The sequence below is a fragment of the Lipophrys pholis genome (genome assembly GCF_963383615.2).
Source record: "Lipophrys pholis genome assembly, chromosome: 20".
Classification (NCBI taxonomy): domain Eukaryota; kingdom Metazoa; phylum Chordata; class Actinopteri; order Blenniiformes; family Blenniidae; genus Lipophrys; species Lipophrys pholis.
Genome location: NC_137648.1, coordinates 936,922 through 962,159, shown reverse-complemented (window position 1 = coordinate 962,159; position 25,238 = coordinate 936,922). Strand labels below are relative to the sequence as shown.

The following is a 25,238-nucleotide window of genomic DNA, read 5'->3' as shown; positions in this document are numbered from 1 at the left end:
GAAAAATCAACATTTCTCTGGAAAATGCGTGTCTGGGCTGTTTAAACCACAGTTACAATCAGGTGAAGGTACCACGAAGGTTATTGATAGACTGACTTTCTGACTGATCGACTAGTTTGTTCATTGACCGATTGGTCAGTCGTTTGGTTGATTGACTGACTGGCAAGTCAATTAGTTGGTTGGTTAATGGAGTGACTGGTCAGTCGGTTGGCTGATCAGCTGGTCATCCGGTCGGACAGTTTGTATTTTCAGTTGTTCAGTTGGTCAATCGGTGTCTCAACAAACAAATCCAACTCCTAACTAGAACGTCTGACTTCACACGAGACTTTTCAAATGGTAATCTCTTACAATCCAAAATGTAAAGTCTTAAGACGTCATTCAAAAGACGTTTGAGTCCAACGTCAATAAGATTCTCTTGCTGGTGCTTTAACAACAAATGTTCGGTCGGTTTTCAGAACAAAATAGTTTCTTCAGGACAAATAGAAGGTGAATAAAACGGAGATATTTAGGTGGTTTAGTGTGTGTGTGTGTGTGTGTGTGTGTGTGTGTGTGTGTGTGTGTGTGTGTGTGTGTGTGTGTGTGTGTGTGTGTGTGTGTGTGTGTGTGTGTGTGTGTGTGTGTGTGTGTGTGTGTGTGTGTGTCAGTGCTACTCGTCAAACTGTCCCTCCATATGGATTGAAAGCACATTAGTCACTGCTCGCAGATTACACAACTCAGCATGTTACAGTAACACACTGCTGCAGGCCTGCTGACTGACTGACTGACTGAGTGTGTGTGTGTGTGTGTGTGTGTGTGTGTGTGTGTGTGTGTGTGTGTGTGTGTGTGTGTGTGTGTGTGTGTGTGTGAAACCCAAATGGAGTGAATCCACCAGGCTGTTATTGTCGCCGAGGTGCTGCAATGTGATCTGTGCTCCTCCAGGTGCAGTTTGCATGTTGTCCCTGTGGGTCTGGGGGTCTTCCTGCGACGCCAGATTAAATGGAACAGAAGATATTTTTCAGGTTTCCTGAGTCACGACACTCTGGAGGAAAGGTTCTTATTGTTTATCTACTGAGTTTATTAAGGCTGTGGCGTACAGCAGCAGCGTTTCAGAAATCTCGCGTTTCCAGCCGTTTCCATGGAGACAGAGTCGGTGCATTTCCTAAAAGTTCCATGCTGGCAGCAGTTTTCAGAACATTTCAGAGACTTGGAGCTCCAACAGATCCTTCCTTCACTTGAAGACGTTGTGGAATCGAAGCTTTAGTTTGCTGCATATTCACTGGAAGTCGCTCTGTTCTGAGTCCAGGACAAGGACAAGACAAAACATAGACCTCGAACTGGACAGAAATGTGCCAGTATACCGGAGTGATAGTGATACTGGTACATCTTCACAGTAGAACATGAGGGTTTGATGTTTCTCTGGTTCCTTCCATCAGAGACTGAACCAGCCTGAATCTGGCCTCTTCTGCTCAGCGGCTCTCCTCCCGGATATCTGATTGATCCCTGCATTTCTATTGTTGATCATGTGACTCTGCTCCACCATCCTGTGTGTGTGTGTGTGTGTGTGTGTGTGTGTGTGTGTGTGTGTGTGTGTGTGTGTGTGTGTGTGTGTGTGTGTGTGTGTGTGTGTGTGTGTGTGTGTGTGTGTGTGTGTGTGTGTGTGTGTGTGTGTGTGTGTGTGTGTGTGTGTGTCTGTCTGTCTGCTCTCAGACTGTCGACAACAGCTCCCATCACCACCTGGCACAGCAACCGTCATATAAAAGCTATGACTCAGTGTGTGTGTGTGTGTGTGTGTGTGTGTGTGTGTGTGTGTGTGTGTGTGTGTGTGTGTGTGTGTGTGTTCCTCAGACTGACCCATCTGCCTCCATAAGCTGCAACGACTTATTTTCAACTAACTTCAAACACACACACACACACACACACCTGTGGGTGCTGACAGATGGTTACACACACGTGGTCTTCTCACATGGGGGTTGAGGGGGGGTTCTAGGTTGGGGGGGGGTCGGGTAGTTAAAAGGGGAACTACTCATTCGACTGTCTTGCGTTGGAACTTTTCACAGCATCTCCGTCATCGCGGTAAATGTCAGATAGATTCGGGTCACCAGCCAGTCGACGGCTTCATGTTTGAGGAGGAAATAAGTCGTCTGAAAGTTTTGGATCTGACTCCTACACTCCTCACAGAAAGTTAGGGAATATTTGGCTTTCTGGAGAAATTTATAAAAAAGGTCAAGATTTGACGATTCATTAAAACCAAAGCAGTAAAACCACGACCAACAATCCCAGTCAGAGGCTCAATAACGTGTCACATGACTGTGTTGTTCATGCAGAAACACAATGACTGGATCAATGATGGCAGTCAGGCAGTCTGGCTGGTCCCTGTACCCGTCACAGAGTGGAGAGCGGTTCTGTATTGACGAGACACTCCTGCTCAGACTGGAGCACCTCCACCACCAGAGACCGGTGTAGCTGAAGCACAGCGCTGTCCTCAGAGTCTCCAGCATCATTGGTTCACTTCATTTCTGCTCATTGTGACTGGATTTGATCAGAGAGCAGCACTGGGGCCCACTGGCCCCGCCTCCAGCTAGATGCTCCCTGGTCCATGAAGACGACGAGACCTGTGCCTGGCGGTGTGTTCAGGTTCCTTGCAGGTGGTCTGGAAATGATTTCTAAACCTTTAGAGGAGCCTCTAAACTCCTTAAATGTTCCTGAGTTGATTGGATTCATCGTCCAGTTCCAGAAGTGCTCATCATCAGTATGGGATGTGGACAAAGGACAGAGTCCACTTTTCTTTCTGAGACTCTTCCAGTGTCTCTGGGCGTTTCCACCAAAAAGAACCAGGTACTAGTTCAGGGCCAGTTCTTAAAGTCACATTTCCAAAGAAGCGTGTGGTGTTTTCCGTTGTCATTGAGCCGAGCGAGAACCACGTCATCACCTCACTCCATAACGCCACTGCTCACGTGGCCTCAAGCACTTCTGTGGGAAACCTCCCAGAGGCAGCAGTGTGCCCAGAGTCCTCCTCCTGCCAGGAGCCGGTGAGGACTATGGAGTGAAGGAACCTTTCAGCTGCCTGAGGAGCCCCAAAGATCTTTTCATAGCTCATCACATTCACCCACACACACACCAATGGAGGCTGCAGCCGTGCCAGGCACCGTCACTCCACTGTGCTTCTTTCATGTCCATCTTGCTTTGGCGACGTTCGCTGTAGATTTCAAAATGGAGATGAGAATGCTGAAGACGGTCTGAGCCCAGTGGACTCTTGGTCTGAGGACTTCCTGTCTGAAGCTTCAATGCGGAGGCACTGTGGATGTGGTCTTGGTCTCGTGATCGGAGGAGACGGTTTGAATACCAGGTCTAATTGAAGCAGGACATTTACTGGTCCATTCGTGGATCAAACAGCTGCTTTGAATTTTGCCTTTAAGCTCCTTTGTCAGAGAACAGCAGGACGTTGAAGGTCACGTTAAGTCCACCAGCAAAGGTCCTTCAAGGTCCAACATCACAAAGAGCCTGCTGAGGGAAAGATGGAGAATCCTCACTCCATCATGAACGATCGAATCGATATGAGAGCAGATGAAACCACATGAGCGCTCGTCCTCAGGAAACCTGCTTCTTCTTCAGCTCCACGTCCGGCTCTTCGCCATATTTCCCTCTCAGAATGAGCGTCTCCCTGGATGGGAGCGTTTCCCACACCATGGTTCTAATTAGGGAAAAAGAAAAAAGAAATGAAGGTGCTCTCTGAGCGCCTCTCTGAGCGTCTCTCTGCAGCTCGATCGCAGTGTCCTGTTTACAGCGGCATGCTGGGAAACCAGCGGCGTGCATTAGCATGCGGGCAGTAAACACGTAGGACCACATCACATCTCCAGTTCCACCGGCGGTACATCATGTCGGAGTTAACCCATCAAAGCTGCTCCGCCCGTTTATTTTCTCTGCATGATTTCATTCCGTGTTTCTTTAATTGTGAGTTTATGTTTCCCGATGGAGACGCAGGTTCAGGTTTACATCCGCGGTCCTTTGAACCGCGAGTCCCACAGTACCACATAGTTCCTCGGGTCGGTGGACGTGTTGGATCAACAAACCTGCTCCAGCTTCTCCTCTAAAACCTCCAGTCATTTCCTTCTCTAAAGTTTTTTCTCCTGTCGTTTACGTTCATGTTAATGAGGTGTTAGTTTAATACCGCTCCACGCTTTGTTTCCGTCGGGGTTATGTCTTCAGCTGGGAACACTTTCCGGTCCGTTTTGAAAAGCCTCTCATATTGGTGCATTTATTTAATCTGCATGCAATCATAATTAAAAGCGTTGAAATGACCATCCCTCGTGTTGAGTTTTGTTCTGGAAGCGATTTTAAATCAGCCTCCTCCAGCAGACGCTCCTGTGTTGAGGGGATGTTCTCAAACGCACCACTGGCTTCACTACAGTGAAGTTTCCCCCCATTTGAACCGCATGTTGTTGGACAGAAGTTTGAAATTCAGAAAAAAGAAGCTTTGAAACTTGAAAACAAAAAGAAAAAAGCCTAATTAAAACTCCATATGCAAACAATATGTAGAGAGGAGAGGATTCCAGAATGGTGAAACAACATGTGGCTTAAAAACCTGATAACTACAGAGCGTGGTAATCCGGTTCAGTATTTAGGAGAGACGATGTCGTACCAAGTATTTTTCTCCTCCTCTTGATATTTTGTCAGAACATAATCTAGTCTTACTTGATCATTTTCATTAATAATAAAGAATCTCTAAAGTCTGGACATCGCTCGTCGCATGATGTCACGTAATACTTTTCAGGGTTATATCGGGTACTATTTACGAGTACTCCGTGAAGTATCCGATCCTGGTATCGGTGTCGATGCATCCCAAGAAAAAAAGCTTTGGAAATCATAAAATAAAAATCACTAGTTTTCTGTATGAATTGATTTTAATATTTACTGTCAGTTGCATCTAAACAGTTTATTATGGTAAACAGATTTCACAGATTGGTATTTTTGACTTTCACCACTTGTAAGTTCCTAAACATGAAATGTTCAGTATTTCAGTTAATGTGTCGTAAATGTAAACTATATAGAAGTTTAAATGTTTGTATTAACTTCTGCAGAAACCTTCAGAATTCACTTATTTTCTGACATAATTAGTTTAAAAAGGCGTTTCGAGTTGCTTCCCAGCCACGAGTGTAAAAGTGGAGCCGAAAAATAGAAAGGATCCGATTGGAAAGTTCCTAAATGAGTCAGTTTTGAAATACAACTGCTCTGCTCGTTAATGCAACGACTTTTTATTTGAGTGGGACGACAGCCTCAGCGAGCGGCTCCTTCCTGAAAATGAATTGTGCATTAATTACTAATAAGCTGAAGCATTCTGAGTCTGACTGACCTCACTGGTAACTCAGTCATTTTCAACCAGTCAGTGGTTTTAGTTCAACTTTTAAGTGTGACTTTAAGTTTTTATTTTCTCTTGGTTTAATGGTCTGTGTCCTCCTGTTGTCTTTGTTAACTGCTGCAAATCAACGGTTCTGGATGAAAAGTCTTGTTCCACGTCTCTCTGGTCTGAGTAATGAGTGTAAAAAGCTTTAGCTTGTCTCACCACTTGTTTCATTAAGACATCCTCTGGCTTTCTGTCCCCCTGAAGGTCCAGCTGTCCTCTCACGTCTCTGCTCTGTGACTTGCGTCCAGATTAGTTTCATGCAGAAAACGAGGAGTTCTTCTCCCCTGCTACCGTGCACATTGACATTAATGGAGTAAAAAGTATAAAAGCAGCAGTTTGTCCCGTTAATGCTGTAGAAAGTGTGAGGACATGAGTGGAGCTGCAGGTCTGCCCCTCCAGACGGCGGCTCTGCGCCGAGTCTGCTGCTAATCAGGACGGTAGGAAGTCGCCGCTCTGAAAACAAAATCTGGAAGTCATTTGGAAAAGTGCCAGACCCCCCCCCCCCCCCCCCCCCCTTTGACATCTCGTTGAGTTAAAAGTGGAGCTTTGCTGTCCGACTGTCAGTTTGAATGATCTGATCTGGGGAAGGAAGTCTTCCTCGGTTCTGATGCCCCCCGTGAGGAAGGACTACCCCACCGTTCCTCAGCCTCTTGTCTTTCTGTCGCCTTTCATTTCTTTTCTTCTTCTCTTCCACTTTTAGTTTTCACACCTTGAGCTTCAGGTCAGTCTCTACCATGTCACCCCCCCCCCCCCCCCCCCCCCGCATTCGGATCAGCAGCACTCCACCTTGTTTTTACGACTGCAGACTCTCGGTCCGTGTATCTGGGCAGCGGCCAGGTCCTGAAGAAACTATCCAGCTAAATATGGCTTCAATATCCCGACTACTGGGGGTGCGCTTGATTTATAACAGCTGAAACCTAAACAGCGTCTGAAGGGGATCCCGAACATGTAGGGTTGGATAAATCAGAGCCTCTTCAGGCTCCAACCACCTCTGGCAGCATCGTCCACTTGTTCCTGCTAAATAGAGATGAAAGTATCTGAACCTCCCAACATCTGTCCCCCTGGTAGTCCTGCTGTATTCCTGCTGGTAGTCCTGCTGTCTTCCTGCTGTCTTCCTGCTGTCTTCCTGCTGGTAGTCCTGCTGTCTTCCTGCTGTCTTCCTGCTGTCTTCCCCCTGGTAGTCCTGCTGTCTTCCTGCTGTCTTCCTGCTGTCTACCTGCTGTCTTCCTGCTGTCTACCTGCTGTCTACCTGCTGTCTTCCTGCTGGTTGTCCTGCTGTCTTCCTGCTGTCTACCTGCTGTCTTCCTGCTGTCTTCCTGCTGGTAGTCGTGCTGTCTTCCTGCTGTCTTCCTGCTGTCTTCCTGCTGTCTTCCTACTGTCTTCCTGCTGGTTTTCCTGCTGTCTTCCTGCTGTCTTCCTGTTGTCTTCCTGCTGGTAGTCCTGCTGTCTTCCTGCTGGTAGTCCTGCTGTCTTCCTGCTGTCTTCCTGCTGTCTACCTGCTGTCTTCCTGCTGGTCTTCCTGCTGTCTTCCTGCTGGTAGTCCTGCTGTCTTCCTGCTGTCTTCCTGCTGTCTACCTGCTGTCTTCCTGCTGTCTTCCTGCTGGTAGTCCTGCTGTCTTCCTGCTGTCTTCCTGCTGTCTTCCTGCTGGTAGTCCTGCTGTCTTCCTGCTGTCTACCTGCTGTCTACCTGCTGTCTTCCTGCTGTCTTCCTGCTGGTAGTCCTGCTGTCTTCCTGCTGTCTACCTGCTGTCTACCTGCTGTCTTCCTGCTGTCTTCCTGCTGTCTTCCTGCTGTCTTCCTGCTGGTAGTCCTGCTGTCTTCCTGCTGTCTTCCTGCTGGTAGTCCTGTTGTCTTCCTGCTGTCTTCCTGCTGTTTTCCTGCAGTCTACCTGCTGTCTTCCTGCTGTCTTCTTGCTGTCTTCCTGCTGTCTTCCTGCTGGTAGTCCTGTTGTCTTCCTGCTGTCTTCCTGCTGTCTTCCTGCTGGTAGTCCTGCTGGTAGTCCTGCTGTCTTCCTGCTGTCTTCCTGCTGGTAGTCCTGCTGTCTTCCTGCTGTTTTCCTGCAGTCTTCCTGCTGTCTTCCTGCTGGTCTTCCTGCTGTCTTCCTGCTGGTAGTCCTGCTGTCCTCCTGCTGTCTTCCTGCTGGTAGTCCGGCTGTCTTCCTGCTGTCTTCCTGCTGTCTTCCTGCTGTCTACCTGCTGTCTACCTGCTGTCTTCCTGCTGTCTTCCTGCTGGTAGTCCTGCTGTCTTCCTGCTGTCTACCTGCTGTCTACCTGCTGTCTTCCTGCTGTCTTCCTGCTGTCTTCCTGCTGTCTTCCTGCTGGTAGTCCTGCTGTCTTCCTGCTGTCTTCCTGCTGGTAGTCCTGTTGTCTTCCTGCTGTCTTCCTGCTGTCTTCTTGCTGTCTTCCTGCTGTCTTCCTGCTGGTAGTCCTGTTGTCTTCCTGCTGTCTTCCTGCTGTCTTCCTGCTGGTAGTCCTGCTGGTAGTCCTGCTGTCTTCCTGCTGTCTTCCTGCTGGTAGTCCTGCTGTCTTCCTGCTGTTTTCCTGCAGTCTTCCTGCTGTCTTCCTGCTGGTCTTCCTGCTGTCTTCCCGCTGGTAGTCCTGTTGTCTTCCTGCTGTCTTCCTGCTGTCTTCCTGCTGTCTCCCTGCTGTCTTCCTGCTGTCTTCCTGCTGTCTACCTGCTGTCTACCTGCTGTCTTCCTGCTGTCTTCCTGCTGTCTTCCTGCTGTCTTCCTGCTGGTAGTCCTGCTGTCTTCCTGCTGTCTTCCTGCTGGTAGTCCTGTTGTCTTCCTGCTGTCTTCCTGCTGTTTTCCTGCAGTCTACCTGCTGTCTTCCTGCTGTCTTCTTGCTGTCTTCCTGCTGTCTTCCTGCTGGTAGTCCTGTTGTCTTCCTGCTGTCTTCCTGCTGTCTTCCTGCTGGTAGTCCTGCTGGTAGTCCTGCTGTCTTCCTGCTGTCTTCCTGCTGGTAGTCCTGCTGTCTTCCTGCTGTTTTCCTGCAGTCTTCCTGCTGTCTTCCTGCTGGTCTTCCTGCTGTCTTCCTGCTGGTAGTCCTGTTGTCTTCCTGCTGTCTTCCTGCTGTCTTCCTGCTGTCTCCCTGCTGTCTTCCTGCTGGTCTTCCTGCTGTCTTCCTGCTGGTAGTCCTGTTGTCTTCCTGCTGTCTTCCTGCTGTTTTCCTGCAGTCTTCCTGCTGTCTTCCTGCTGGTCTTCCTGTTGTCTTCCTGCTGTCTTCCTGCTGGTAGTCCTGTTGTCTTCCTGCTGTCTTCCTGCTGGTAGTCCTGTTGTCTTCCTGCTGTCTTCCTGCTGTCTTCCTGCTGTCTTCCTGCTGTCTTCCTGCTGTCTTCTTGCTGTCTTCCTGCTGTCTTCCTGCTGTCTCCGTGCTGTCTTCCTGCAGGCCACACAACCCTCGACCTCGTCCCAGTCCTCTAAAAGAGTAATGACTTGTAATACTTTTTCACACCTGTAGTGGGTGCTGTTTCCTCTATATTCTAACACCTTGAGCTGGTGGTTGATCTGTCCTCGGCTCTTATTCCCCTGCTGCTTTCTTTCATTCACTAAGAGTGAATTTGACTTTGATGATCACGGTGCCTTGCTCCCGGGAACTGCAGCCCCGATGAGGCGAGTGGAACTTGCAACCCAACTTGATGTGCAGCTTAACAAGGAGAATGCAGGAAATACTAACTCTCTTGATTTCTGGTGTTGTCAAAGGGAGCTCAGCTCGTATCACTGCGTCTTTTAGGAGTTTAACCCGTGACCCTGAGTTAGCAGTGCTATATGCAATGTCTGAAACACGGCAGCGTTGCTCTTCCTCTGGTGAGCAATGGGTTAAAACTTCTGCATGTGTATCCAAGCCTCCCAATGATTATGAAATTTAACATAAAATTGGTGAGATTGCCGCAGAGGGTGTGCCTGCCTTGCTCAAGGGACAAGGGAATTTGACCCAATGATGCCAACCACAGGCTGTATTTCCATGTCTTTAGACAGGTTGCTCTTCAAACCTGGAACCTTGTTTTGAGAAAGTAAAAGCACTCACCATTATTTTGTTTTGGTATGATGTGGCGATATTACTGCCTTGCTCAAAAGAATAAAAGCAACGGCACTTTCTGTGTTTGTTTCTTGGAGGGTCAGTATGTTGTCAGTGTTTTTAAAACTAGACCTTTCAGTCTGTAGGCTCCGTTTACACCCCGAGGTTTCAAGTGAAAAGCATCGATTTTGGTTCAGAGACGTAGAGGGAGAGTTTTCAAAAGTTTCCTGTATTTCCGCGGAGATGGAGCGTTTTCAAAAAGTTTTCATTTCCCCCATTTCCATGGAGATGGAGCGTTTTCAAAAAGTTCAGTTTTCGTCCCATTTCCACAGACAGGCAGTGGAATTTGTTTGTAATTCAACTTATGAGCCTGCGTCACTTTGTTTGTTGTAAAACTGCTGAGTCATGATTGCCTGGGAGTTTTGGGTTCTTCCTGGTAAATCAGCTGCTCATGGAGAAACGTCAATATCGCTTCAATTTCTTTCCAGTATTTTGAATCTAAAAAGTGTCTGGAGGTTGAAACCCCCCGACATGTTTCCTTTTTGGACAAATTCTAAATGAGGTTTTCCTTCTCTACCTTAATGTAATAATAATAATAATAATAATAATAATAATAATAACTATTATTGTTATTATTTTTATATTTATATTTATATTTATTATTATCATCATCATCATCATTATCATTATTATTATAATATTTATTTTAAATTCATTTCTTTATTATTTTTTGTGTTTGGCCAGGCGGGGGTTAACATTCAGACGTGACTATATTTACTATTTTTACACTTATATTTCACACTGTCTATATTGTCCAAAATGTTGTCTAAATAAAGTTTTTTTTAAAAAGTGTCTTGAGGAAACATTGAAGTGGTCCTTGCCACTGTTGGTGACCCCTAGAGAAGGAATGTTTCCTATCTTATTTCCTCGGTTCGGTGATGTCAGTCACTGAAACCAGAAGAAAAAATGAGAAAATTGCTCCCAATTGTTATTTGAGTTTTTCTCTTTCTTTGTAAACTGCGATGGGAATTTGACCCAGAACTGTCGCAGTGCAATTGCTGCCACTTTGAACGATTGGATTGAATTGCCCGCCGTATATCCAAGCCTTTATTTGCAGCCTTTCATTTCCTGAGGTTTTGAAACTTGAACCCAGAAGGTGTTTGCACTTATCGGCACTTTGGTGAAGCCGTTTCTCCAGAAAAGAACCTTTTTATTTGATATTAGAGAATAAACTCAGTGCCATGGGAGCTTTGTTACCTCGTTTGTGGCTTTTAAAGGTATTATTGATTGTTTATTCCCTTTAAGCCCTACAGCCGAAGGTTTAACTGAAAGCAGTTCCTCTACATGTTGCTCTGTATTCACGAAGCATCCGAAGGCGGAACGCAGCTTAGTGACTTAGTCACTCTGAAAATAAATCGTAGAACTTTTCCTAGAATTTTCTCTTACTAAGATAAAAGTAATGTTGAGCATGTTGAGCCCTAAGAGAGCTGGAAAACCGTTAAAGGAGTGAGGAAGACTCAACCAGACCAGATGAGTTCCCAGCCGGCACCGCTCGTCTCTCCAGCCTCACTTTCTACTTCTGCTTTTGGGTTTTTCATTATTCTGCCAAATCAAATCTCTTTTTCTAAAAGCTCCACCAATCACTGCTCTCAGGAACTTCCTGAATCACCTGTACGCTAAAACTCCTTGCCAGGAATGTTTAAGTTCTGAAGGAATTGAACCCCCAACCCTCACAGTGCAGTTATTAGCCTTTTACTCAACGGGAATGATATCTGGCTCAGGACTTCAAACCTGGAACTCAGTTTCCTCTCTGGTGGATTTTACCATGGTAGTGTTGGGAATTCAACCTCTAACCGAACTCTGGCAGTTTTTACTGCCTTGCTTAAACCACAGGAGTTTCTGTGTATCTTTTTTTTTATTCAATTCATTTTAAGTGAATAAAGTCTGTTTGTCGTCTTTAAAAGCTTTTGTGTCTTCGTTTGGACAAGAGTTCCACAAATAACCTTTATTACTGTCTGGATGTTGTCAAGTCGAGGCAGAGAAGCCATAAAGAAAGAAAGAAAGAAAGAAAGAAAGAAAGAAAAGATGGAGGAGAAGAAGACGAACTGCCACTGCCAGGCCTGGAGGACCTCACACCGTCTGCTGCAGCAGGAAGACACTCTTGGGAAACACTCCCTGGACGGACAGACGGACGTTGAGGGTCTCTGTCCGGGCCGCCGGGCGTCACACAGAGAGCGACGATGGTGTCAGATTTGGTTGTAATCTAACAGGATTACAATCAGATTTGGCTTTGAACCATCAAACTGCTCAGGGTTTGTCAGATCAGATGTCTGCTGTGTCGACTCGTGGAGAAACGACTAGAAAGACGTCACGCCGGATCCAGATCCCGTCGCCTGGACCAGCCGGCTTTAAGTACGTAGATAACGTGAACCTAATACATCCTCCAGGGGAGCCATCGGGAAGCGCTGGATGATCACCCCTCCGTAACTCTGGAAATGGACGATCACCCCTCCGTAACTCTGCAAACGCTCCAGACGGCCGGATGCAGATAGAGAGTGATGTCAGTGGAGCAGCGGTGGATCATTTTCAGCACAGGAGGAATTTGGAGTCGCGCTGACAGACGGGAGGATTCCTCCAGGTCACGTAGACCCGGACCCAGATTACAGCCAGAAGCCACGAGCTGTCAGGTGAGCGCCACGAGCTGTCAGGTGAGCGCCACGAGCTGTCAGGTGAGCGCCACTCCGGGGAAATTTATTTCTGCTGAACTGGTCGATGTGGAAGACAAAGTGGAACTTCAAAGAGACGTTTCCACCATTTGGGGGGAAAAGGAGACGATGGGCAGTTTTATCAGTTAAAAGTGTTGAAACACGAAGGACGATGACTGGGGAATCGAACTCGAGACTCTTTTGTCAGATTCAGACGCAGATAAAGTTTTCTGTCGGTACTATAACAACCACTTAGTGAAAACACAAAACTGATCCAATTCAATCGATCAACAAAAAATGAGAAGGAAGGGCTTCTCACATACATACATACATATATGTACCCGATGCAATAAAAGCATGACGGATACTTGGTGCTTTTATTTTGACAGCTCGGTGGTCTGTCCACGAGAACGTGTCTGTGTTCTACCATTGTTGTTAATGTTTTCAGTGGCTTGTTCTCTGTGTGGATTCGTTACAGAAACAACCAACAGCGCCCACTAGTGGCCTCAGTACGACCCTTCCTGTGGAGACGGACATCGTTTTGAAAACATTGCTGTGTAAACGGAAAACTTCTCTGAAATGAAAACACAAGAACGACTGCGTTTTCTCCCGTTTCCATGGAGACAGACTCATTTTGAAAAGTTTTTCAGTAGCGTAAAACGGGGCTTTAGATGAATCGGATCAGATTTTAATCTGTGTTGGCGTGTTTTCACTCTGACGGGTGTCCGACCTCTCCAGATGGTGAACGTGTGAATGTGACCGTGTGTCGTTGAGTTTTCTGAACCAGTGAAGAAACGCTGTGCGATACATCTTCGGCGATGACACCGGACGGTATGAACCCGGTTCCCCGAGCTCGGAGACGTGAACTGATGACTCGGTTCATTTAGGCTCTTGATTTGAAAAGCAGACGGAACGCGTCGGATCCGTCCCGTATCGTCTGTCGTGACGTCGGCGGCGTCTGGTTTCGCCTCCCGGGGGGATTTCAGGTGGTTTAGAAACGCGCCGGTCCAACGTCCCCCCCCCCCCCCCCCGCGCCCAGACACTTTCCCCCAGCAGATAAATCTTCTGCTTCTCGTGTCACTCGCCGAGTCGCTCCCTTATCAGAGGAGGAGTGCTGAGTCAGCGCGGAGAGATTCTCATAACTCTGCCACCGGGTTCTTTTCCTCTCTTTCCCTTCCAGTAACGGACCCAACAAGGAGAATGAAATCCGCTTAAGAAAGAGCGATGGGAAAACACGCGTGTAGGTAAAAGTTTTCTGTGGTTGACCGTGAACCCGAGCCAGGTTCTGGAGGAGGTTTGTTACCGGCGGTCTCCTGGGAGGGAGATCTGTCATCTGGGATGGAATCAGCAGATGATGAACTGAAATCCAAAGGCTTCTGCTGAGTAAGAGCTCTGGGCTCGGATTCAACCTCGGCCCCGTCGACGTCACGGACTTTTCCGACGTTAGATTGATAGACGTAAACACGCTGCCGTGACGTTGGTTCTGCCGTAGAACCTCCCCGCCGATGCTGCTCTCTGAGCGTGGGGGATGTTTACCTGCTTTCTCCGGCCAAAATGATGTTTTCTCTCCCCGGCGGTCACAATCAGCACGAGGCTTCAGGGCATGTAGTGCACATGCCAGGCCTCTAGGGGCGCTGTGACTCACCAAACTCACCTATGAGTCTGATGACTTCATCTCGGGGGATGAAGGAACGTTGTTTTCTGCAGCTGACTGACGCCACAGCCGGACCTTTCTTCTGGTTGTGGGTTCTTATGGGAGCTGGGGGGGCCGCGGGGTGAATGCACGGCTGTAAATGCCCCCCGGGTGTGAGTGTGATTGTGTGGTTGTCTGTGTGTGATGGACGGCAGTCCGCTCTGTGGGCAGTCAGCTGCCCCCCGTGACTCGCTCCGGGATTAAGTCCTCTGGAAGATGGATGGAAAAATAGTTCTACTTCTTCAACAACTCTTCAGTTTGGCTGAAACGACGACGTGAGATAATCCTGCTGAATCCTGCTGAATCGTTTTCACGTCACATAAACTGCAACTCGTTTCCCAAATTAAACTGAATTATGCAACTTTTAATCTTCTTTGTTCAGAATGAAAGAAGAAATCTAACGAACTCTGAGGCTCTGAGCTCAAAATCAGAGCAATGAGGAGATTGATAATATTGTGACAGTTCCTAACATCCAGATTATAGAGCATCTTCTTCCTCTAACATCCAGATTATAGAGCATCTTCTTCCTCTAACATCCAGATTATAGAGCATCTTCTTCCTAACATCCAGATTATAGAGCATCGTCTTCCTAACATCCAGATTATAGAGCATCTTCCTCCTCCCAACATCCAGATTATAGAGCATCTTCCTCCTAACATCCAGATTATAGAGCACCTTCTTCCTAACATCCAGACTATAGAGCATCTTCCTCCCCGAACACCCACATCATAGAGCATCCTTCCCTAACATCCAGATTATAGAGCGGCTCCCTCCTAACATCCAGATTATAGAGCACCGTCCTAACATCCAGATTATAGTGCATCTTCCTCCCCGAACATCCAGATCATAGAGCATCTCCCCCTAACATCCAGATTATAGAGCATCTTATTCCTCTAACATCCAGATTATAGAGCATATTCTCCCTCTAACATCCAGATGATAGAGTATCTTCTTCCTAACATCCAGATGATAGAGCATCTTCTACCTCTAACATCCAGATTATAGAGCATCTTCTTCCTAACATCCAGATTATAGATTTCCTTCTTCCTAACATCCAGATTATAGAGCATCTTCCCCCTAACATCCAGATTATAGAGCATCTTCTTCCTAACATCCAGATTATAGATTTTCTTCTTCCTAACATCCAGATTATAGAGCATCTTCTCCCCAACATCCAGATTATAGAGCATCTTCCCCCTAACATCCAGATTATAGAGCATCTTCCCCCTAACATCCAGATTATAGAGCATCTTCTTCCTAACATCCAGATTATAGATTTTCTTCTTCCTAACATCCAGATTATAGAGCATCTTCTTCCTAACATCTAGATTATAGAGCATCTTCTTCCCCTAACATCAGATGATAGAGCATCTTATTCCTAACATCCAGATTATAGAGCATCTTCTTCCTCTAACATCAGATGATAGAGCATCTTATTCCTAACATCCAGATTATAGAGCATCTTCTTCCTAACATCCAGATTATAGAGCATCTTCCTCCCTAACATCCAGATTATAGAGCATCTTCTTCCTAACATCCAGATTATAGAGCATCTTCTTCCTCTAACATCAGATGATAGAGCATCTTATTCCTAACAGCCACATTATAGAGCATCTTCTTCCTAACATCCAGATTATAGAGCATCTTCCTCCCCTAACATCCAGATTATAGAGCATCTTCTTCCTAACATCCAGATTATAGAGCATCTTCTTCCTAACATCCAGATTATAGATTTTCTTCTTCCTAACATCCAGATTATAGAGCATCTTCTTCCTAACATCTAGATTATAGAGCATCTTCTTCCTCTAACATCAGATGATAGAGCATATTATTCCTAACATCCAGATTATAGAGCATCTTCTTCCTAACATCCAGATTATAGAGCATCTTCCTCCCTAACATCCAGATTATAGAGCATCTTCTTCCTAACATCCAGATTATAGAGCATCTTCCTCCCCTAACATCCAGATTATAGAGCACCCTCCTATCATCCAGATTATAGAGCAAAACACTGAGTCTTTCTTCATTAATCTCGATGATAAACTTCCAGACTCAAAGTTCCATAAATCCTATTTGGTCCCTTCATCCGTGATGCTCTGAGTTTTTTCGACGGACTGTTGATCCACTCAACATTTCCGTGTTGGATCCTTGTTTTATGTGCAGAGCGGCTTCACAACCAACAGATGTGCACATAAAAGTGTTTTTCGGGGAAAACAGGAGCAGATTTGTTTGGACTTTCCAGGTCCTGCCAGGTTCTGTCGCTCGTCTCTTAGTTTCCTCAAAAACATCCGTCGATCCGACGTGATCTAGTAGATGATGATGATTAGGAACCCAAGACCCTCCAGCGGGGGACTGAGACACGTCAAGCTTTCTGGAGGTCTGAGGACGCGTCCTGGGTGAGTGACGGGCGGCCCTCTGGCAGAGGGACACCCTCCTGCTCTGTGTCAGTGTTTTTATGAGGAGCTCTTGAATCCCTGTTTCCTCCGGTTATCACCGCCTCTCTGCGTCTGCTAAAGGAATGATGGCCAGAGCACATTCGTCTTTCCCTCCGTCCATGAAGACTCTTGAAACTCAATTAGAGCAGCAGCTCTTCCAGCCGCCGCCGTCTCCTGCGACTAATACCTCCTATCATCCGCGGCACACAGCGACGGATTTATCCCCTGTGTGTGTGTGTGTGTGTGTGTGTGTGTGTGTGTGTGTGTGTGTGTGTGTGTGTGTGTGTGTGTGTGTGTGTGTGTGTGTGTGTGTGTGTGTGTGTGTGTGTGTGTGTGTGTGTGTGTGTGTGTGTGTGTGTGTGTGGGAGCTGAACTCTGGAAGTCGTGTTTCACTTTTAAAAAGCAAGAAAATGTTTCTTCATGAGTTTGTTTCTACAGACGAAGCTGAAGTGAACCGAAACACTCCAGAGGGAAAACGGGGGCAGGGTGGAGGCAGGGTGGAGGCAGGGCGGAGGCAGGGCGAGGGGAGTGTGGAGGCAGGGCGAGGGTAGGGCGGAGGCAGGGCGAGGGCAGGACGGAGGTAGGGTGGAGGCAGGGCGAGGGCAGGGCGGAGGTAGGGCGGAGGCAGGGCGGGGGGAGTGCGGAGGCAGGACGGAGGCAGGGCGAGGGCAGGGTGGAGGCAGGGTGGGGGGCAGGGCGGAGGCATGGCGGGGGTAGGACGGAGGCAGGGCGGAGGCATGGCGGAGGCATGGCGGGGGTAGGACGGAGGCAGGGCGGGGGGCAGGGCGGAGGCATGGCGGGGGTAGGACGGAGGCAGGGCGGAGGCATGGCGGGGGTAGGACGGAGGCAGGGCGAGGGGAGTGCGGAGGCAGGGCGAGGGGAGTGCGGAGGCAGGGCGAGGGCAGGGCGGGGGGCAGGGCGGAGGCATGGCGGGGGTAGGACGGAGGCAGGGCGGAGGCAGGGTGAATCCTAGATTAATTTCTCCTCTCCACTGCAGCTCAGGACTGAACGCCCACCAATCACCATCATTTAAGAATGGGCAGGTTATTTTCCAAGAGATCTGATTGGTCAGGAGGCGGAGCTCTGACCTCTGATCCAGAACATAACCTGATCCAGAGCAGGTTAGACAGTCAGTGTCAGTTACCATGGTGATTTATCCTGGTGAGAAGTGAACCAGCGAGTTCATCCTGAAGTTACCTCGGTAAGAGAAAATCCAGCGTTGTACTACAGACCTCTGGTCTGTTTGGGATCTACATGTTTGTATTTGAAACGCTGCTCTATGTGCTCTACGGTCGCAGTGAACAGATTTCACCTTTGTAGCACTTTTCCACCACTTCAGAGATTTCCGTGGTTAATCCCGTTCACCCAGTCACTCACACACCGATGGAGGCAGCCGCCATGAAGTCGCTCAATCCCTCCGATGGGTCCAATCTGGTGGTCAGTGTCTTGCTCAGGGACACTAACCCAAGATATAAAAGGGGAATCAAACCTGCAACCTTCCAGCTGAGCGATGACCACTCTCTACCACACTATACCCACGGTTCTTTTGCACCCTTGTGTTTCGGTACATTGTGACACTCACCACACCACCCGGTGGTAGAAATTGGTATTGCAACTGGATCTTGCTCTCATCAGTTGTAAGTCAGTGTGGCACCACCCGGTGGTCTCCGAGGAGACTACACTGATGCTCTATCAGATCTGAGGTCGTTTAAGAATTGTACCGCTAAAGAAGACGACTGGCTGCAGCTGATGAAGTCGGATCGCCAGAGAAACTTCCCTCGCTGAGTGTTTCCGGGAACACTGCTGCTGTGTGGAAGGATCTCTGCTCGTCATCCTCTTCATCACAGCTGTACAGTCTGTTCCCTCGTCACCATGATTGTCCTCCATCATTCGTCCCTCAAAGTGTTTTCTGGCAGAGCAGGTGGGCGAAGGAGCGCCTCATCGTTTCCGAGGAAACTCATCCACGGTTTACCTCATTTGAGAAAAGGAGCAACACGGAAGGAATACTCTAGTTTATTGTGGTACTCGTGGTAAATATCGACTTTTAGGAGGGAAGAAAGTATAAAATGTAAAGGGCAAACATTCTACTTATAATCCATATAATCTGGATGTTAGTTGGATTTACACCTGTTAATAGGGTAAAGATCTTCTATAATCTGGATGTTAGAGGACGATGCTCTATAATCTGGATGCTAGAGGAGTAAAATGCTCTATAGTCTAGATTAATGGAAGATGTGCTCTATAATCTGGATGTTAGTGGAGGAGGATGCTCTATAATATGGATGTTAGTAGAAGAATAAGCTCTATAATCTGGATGTTAGTAGAAGAAGATGCTCTATAATCTGGATGTTAGAGGAGGAGGATGCTCTATAATATGGATGTTAGTAGAAGAATAAGCTCTATAATCTGGATGTTAGTCGAAGAAGATGCTCTATAATCTGGATGTTAGAGGAGGCGGGTTCTATAATATGGATGTTAGTGGAAGAAGAAGCTCTATAATCTGGATGTTGGTAGAAGAAGAAGCTCTATAATCTGGATATTAGTAGAAGAAGATGCTCTATATTCTTTATGTTAGAGGAGGGAGATGCATTATAATTTGGATATTAGGGGAGGAAGGTGCTCTATAATCTGGATGTTAGTGGAAGAAGATGCTCTATAATCTGGATTAGTAGAAGAAGATGCTCTATAATCTGGATGTTAGAGGAGGAAGATGCATTATAATTTGGATATTAGGGGAGGAAGGTGCTCTATAGTCTGGATGTTAGTGGAAGAAGATGCTCTATAATCTGGATGTTAGTAGAAGAAGATGCTCTACAATCTGGATGTTAGAGGAGGAAGATGCATTATAATTTGGATATTAGGGGAGGAAGGTGCTCTATAATCTGGATGTTAGTAGAAGAATATGCTCTATAATCTGGATTAGTAGAGGTAGACGCTCTATAATCTGGATGTTAGTCAGTAACTGATTCCTCGATAGTAGTCAGAAGCGTTCCTGGACAGCGTAGCGTCATTACAGGAACAGTCACGGCTCCTTTCTAGAGTTGGGATTAACGAGGCGGCCAGTGGTTGAAAAACATAAAACTTGAACATTTTTGGGATTCAGATGTCACCGTGTGACGTCAGCCCGCCGCTCGCCGGCTGCTCCGGCTGCTCCGGCATGAGAAATGACAACCTTGGAAGACCTCGGGGAACATTCATTCAGTCTCACGTTCAAACACACGACTTCTGGCAATTTTTGTGGATTAAATTTTTTTTGTCTGGAAAATTCCTAACCAGTAAAAGCTTCATGTCTGCAGGTACGAGGAGCGTCATGGCCGATTCCTCAGCAGATTAATGGAGGTTTTTCCTCCCTGCAGACGTCAGATAACGGCCTCTGCACAGCGCCGGGGGTCGATGTTTGACGGTGGCGAACGCCCCGATGATGCGACGCCGTGTTTGTGAGCGTGGGCTTAAAGTGAGGCTGAAATACGGCCGGATTAAATTTGCGATCCGTCACGTTGCAGCCCCGGTGAACGCTCCCGGCTCCGATGCATTAATCATCTGCTGTGACGACTGTTTAGGTTTGAGAGCAGGTCAGACGAGGGGGGAGTCCTGGAAACACCTGGAAGACTTGGAAACACTTAATGCTGCTTTCCAGGAATGAAAATATCAGTTTATTTTCTCTTTCGGATCAATTTCATCTTGTTTTCCTGCTTATTGAAGAGAAACGGTCAATAAGACTGGTGCTTTGTGCACTAAATACTGAGATCATAATCTCTGATGGATTATTGGTTTGTGGTTCTCCCCCCTGCACCCCCCGCACCCCCCCCCCCCCCGCCCAATGGTTCGGTTTCTTCCTCCCGAGGATGACTATTTGACGTGCGGCCGGGTAATTAATGGCGCTAGCATTGTCCAGAGTCAAGGGCGTGTTCGCATGTTGTCTGACTCAGAGGTCAGAGGTCAGAGGTCAGAGGTCGCCCGGCAATTACAGGCGGACGCCCAACAGTGGCTCGCCGCGGGAGCGCCGGGAGACGCAGCAACAATTGCTCATTAAAACTTCGTCCATCCAGGGAGAGCAGACTCTGCTCCGCCGCCGCTAATCCACCCGCCGCTAACAATATCTCCTTAATCCAGGAGTTGGATGCAGCGTTTCCGACAAGGTGCTTATTCCCCCGTTTCCATGGAGTCGGCGTGTTTTCTAATAGTGATGGCAGTTTAGCCTCGCGCAAGAGTCATGCTGACACGACCAACACCTTCCTACACACTGCTACGTGTAAACACACACAACCTGTACTGGTGGTCACTCCTCACCTGCTGAGTGACTCTATAGCCCCGTTTCCACAGTGCCCCTTGGTGCCGGTACGGGTCAGGTTGGAACCGGTTGTTGTGCGTTTCCACTGACTCAGAACCGTTACCAACCGGTACCATTGGTAACCATTTCTCGCTACCCCTCCACTTGGGGTACCAGGCACAACGTGCCGGATCTGAGGGGGAGGAGCTTCAACACTGCCGTCTGCTCATTGGTCCGTGACGACCGCTGTTCTCCCGGCAAGCAGCCAATCAGTTCTTCTGCACCAATCAGGAAACTTTATTGAAAATGTCCTCCCGTTATGGCGTCACATCCTGCGTGATTACGCAACCGTTCATAACCCCGCCTACATTTCAAACCGAACCCCGTGTAATGGAAACGCGGCACTGATACGGTTCTGGTTACGGATAGCCGACCCCACCCGACCAGCACCGGCACCAAGGGGCACTGTGGAAACGGGGCTTAAGACCCACTGATGTTCCCTCATGGACCAACATGTGAGCCTCTCTTCCTGCAACTGGGACATCCGTACATTTGATGGCTGTACTGGGCGCACGCACGCACGCACGCACGCACGCACGCACGCACGCACGCACGCACGCACGCACGCACGCACGCACGCACGCACGCACGCACGCACGCACGCACGCACGCACGCACGCACAGAGGTCGGTGACTCCTGACCGACCCCGGATTATGAAACGTCGGGTCCGAGCCTCTGGCGTGACGTCTCGCCGTCCGCGTGGGAAAGACATAAGTGGGGCTCTTTGTTGACGGTAATGAGTGGGTGGAGGAAGCGACGGAGCTGAGGGAGCGTAAGGCGAGGAAATAATCAGCGGGAAAGCCTCAGCGGCCGGCGGCGAGCTGCTCGGGGACATCTGGGAAAGTGCGAAGGTTGGGTTTTGACAGAATCCAGGTACGCTGTATGGGAGTGTGAGAGGGACTATGAAAACATGTCAGGACGGACGAAATGTGTTCACATCACCAAGGAAAACCGCTGAGTCAGCAGCATTAGTCCTGAAAGACGTTGACCTGTTTGGACGAAAATCAGATTTTGACAGTTGATTAATGACAAGCCTGTTTTTTTTTTTTTTTCTGTCCAGAACGAAGCAGAAGAATAATAAGGGGGGAGGGGGGGGTAAGACGAGCCACCTTTTAGTTCTGTCGTCCAGGAGGTGAAGAATAATGACGGAGAGATAGAATGAAAACATCTTCCTTTACTCCAGGATGTCTGCTATCAAAGGAAACGATCAGAATTCATCTCTGACAAACTGAGAACAAAACTCCAGTTAGTTTAAAAAGCATTTCTTCTAAACTGCTATTCAACATTGCAGCTGCCGGGGGAATCTAAACTGTTCTCCTCCTCCAGCTGCTCCAGACTGTTCAGGGTGAGGAAGCTGCTTCAGCTCTTCATTCTGTGGGAAAGACCTCGTCCAGCAGGTTGGAAGAATGAGCCGGCTTACAAATTCATTCTAACCTTTAGTGAAGTGATTCACAGGATTTTATACGTTAGTAAATCACCAACATGTACATTAGAAGGTTTTAGTCCTGGATTAGTTTTTGCTTTGACCAACAGTTTTCTGTGTAAAAGAGCAGACTGACTCCGCCCCCATGTTCTTCTGCATCACAACAAGATGGAAACGATGGACGCTCCCTGGATCTATGCTCCAATCATCATGACCCTCTGGCTCATGTTGCCCCGCCCACCCTCCGGAAACGATGTCGAGGAAACCGTTCTTATTGTCTCGTTACTGAGCATGTGCAGAACAAGCGTTTGCTGTAGCAGCGTTTCACAGGGACATAGTCGGAGCATTTTCAAAAAGTTCCACCTTGGGAGCCATTTTTTTAAAAAGGTTGTCTTGTGCTCCCTTTTCCATAGAGACAGAGTCAGAGCGCTTTCAAGAAGTTGCGTTTGCTCCCGTTTCCACCGACACTGAGTGGGAGCGCTTTCAAAAAGTTGTGTTTTCCAGCCATTTCCACGAAGACGAGAGTCGGAGCGTTTTTGAAAAGTTCCCCCTTGAGAGCCATTTTCCAAAAGTTTCATTTCCCCCGTCATCCACAGTGACGGAGACGGAGTAAGGACGTTTCTATTAGCGTAGCAGCGTTTCCAGACGGAGCCTGAAGGCTTTCAAGAAAGTTGCGTTTTCCCACCGTTTCCATGGAGATGGAGCATTTTCAAAAAGTTGCATCTCAGGAGAATATGGACTGGGAGTCGTGACATTCTGGAGGCCGCCATTGTTGTTATTGTCCATCCACTGTGCTGAACAACTGTTTGTTGTGCAGTAGCGCCCATTTTCAAAAAGTTGCCTTTTCATCCGGTTTCCAACGGGACGAAGTCAGAGTCTTTTCACAAAGTTGTATTTTCAATGGCGATGTCGTGTACAAGGACACTGGAAATACAAGGAAAGTTTTGCGAATGAAAATGTGAATAACTAAAAGTCTAGCTGGTCCGTTGCTGGTCAGAAGTTGCTCTAAAGATAGTTGGGCAATCACTTGTTGGTGTTCGGTTGATTCCAGTCAAACTCGGAGCAACACAAAGCCAGAAGATTTCAGAAATATCTAACCACGGAGTACACAGGCACAAAGAAATCACCGGCTTGTTTTCGTGAATTTGTTTTGATGAGAAGTGAATCTGGGCGTTTGAGTAAAGTTCCTCTGATCGAAGAGCCAAAACAAACTGATCCGGGTCGTCTCAACTCGGCTGAACTGGACCTTCCTCTGGGTCGGACGCAAACATCCAGAGGCTCATCTGATTAGTTTAATACTCCCAGAGTCCGAGTCGGGACATCCGAGCTGCCGGAGCAGAAACACACTAATTAGAAGTGAAGAGAAGAACATAGGAATTACATTGGATTGAATCATTTGAGCTAAAAATAATCTGGACTGAGGTAAAAAGGAGAAAACAGTATCACATAATAATCTCTGGACTGGATTAAGACTCCGTCTCTCTTTATTATGACTTCTGTAACAGGGAGGGACATATCAGATCATCTAATGATCATTTTGTTCTCAACATGGACAAATAAGATTTTAGACCAAAGTATTCCTGCTGAGTCATAGTCTGTCCTTTTAAATGTGATTTTAACTTTCGTCTCTCATTTTTATCAGTTTGATTTTCTGCTTTTATTTTAAATTCTTCACTTGTAGCATTTTGAGATTATTTTTTCATAAATGTAGTGCTTTAAAATCAAATGTATTATTATGACGATGATGATGATGATGATGATGATCTTTTACTTTACTTGGAAAAGGCGTTCCCCCGACCCCCCCAAGCTTTAAAGACAATGTTTTTAAGAGAAAATTGAAGGATTTTGTTGCGTTTTGGGTGTTTTGGGTGTCTGTTTACATGACAACCGGGCTAGGAACAAACAAACAAACAAACAAACAAACAAACAAACAAACATTATGTGAGTGATGTTCTCTTTGTGCTGTGAGATTTGTTGAGCTCTTTAACTTGAATGTAAACTAGCTATGATGACTGGTTCCTTTCTTTTGCACACCTCCTGTGGGGTCGCGGGGCAGCAAGGCAGCAAGGCAGCAGGTCAGGGGGGCAGCAAGGCAGCAGGGCAGCAGGGCAGCAGGGCAGCGGGTCAGCGGGTCAGCGGGGCAGCAAGGCAGCAAGGCAGCAGGTCAGGGGGGCAGCGGGTCAGCGGGGCAGCAAGGCAGCGGGTCAGCGGGGCAGCAAGGCAGCGGGGCAGCAAGGTAGCGGGGCAGCGGGGCAGCAGGTCAGGGGGGCAGCAAGGCAGCAGGGCAGCAGGGCAGCAGGGCAGCAGGGCAGCGGGTCAGCGGGGCAGCAAGGCAGCAAGGCAGCAGGTCAGGGGGGCAGCGGGTCAGCGGGGCAGCAAGGCAGCGGGTCAGCGGGGCAGCAAGGCAGCGGGTCAGCAAGGCAGCGGGGCAGCAAGGTAGCGGGGCAGCGGGGCAGCAGGGCAGCAAGGTAGCGGGGCAGCAGGGCAGCAGGTCAGGGGGCAGCGGGGCAGCAAGGCAGCGGGTCAGCGGGGCAGCAGGGCAGCAAGGTAGCGGGGCAGCAGGGCAGCAGGTCAGCGAGGCAGCAGGGCAGCAAGGTAGCGGGGCAGCAGGGCAGCAGGGCAGCAGGGCAGCATGGTAGCGGGTCAGCAGGGCAGCAAGGCAGCGGGTCAGCAGGTCAGCAGGGCAGCAAGGTAGCGGAGTAGCGGGGCAGCGGGTCAGCAGGGCAGCAGGGCAGCAGGGCAGCAGGACTCCATCTGGTTTATCCTGGTGAGAAGTGAGCGAGTCTCAGAGAAAACCAGAGTTAATCTTGAAGTTACCTCAATAAGAGAAAACCCAGCGTCGTACTACAGACCTCTGGCATAATAACTACATTGTTTTCAGTGTTTCTTCCGTTTCTGTGTCATTTTCAAAACGTTGCCTTGTGAACGCAAAACTCTTCAAACCGGAGTCACCAAAAGAACCAAACAGTTTGTGTTTTACAACGAAAGTCAAAAAACCAACACGTTTTAAGACTTCTCACAATCTCTAGGCCCAAAACACAAAATCCAAACATTCCTAAACCTCGTCCAGAAAAAGGCCAGAACTATTTTAGAACCTGTTCAAAGTAGATCGGAACATGTTTCCTGTCAGAGTCCACCAGCTTGTCTGTGGATCTCCTGCTGGACCAGCCTCCATAGTCTCAGCTTCACCTTTAGACGTCCAGAAGGCCGAGCTGGAGCCGCCGCAGCGGGGCCAGGTTACTTCTTAAAATACAA

General features: G+C 48.0%; 1 protein-coding gene across 1 annotated transcript in view; it reads left to right on the top strand.

Moving 5' to 3' along the window:
* sugct (succinyl-CoA:glutarate-CoA transferase) overlaps positions 1–25,238 on the top strand; it is a 90,259-nt gene that overhangs the window by 31,714 nt on the left and 33,307 nt on the right. The window lies entirely within an intron of this gene.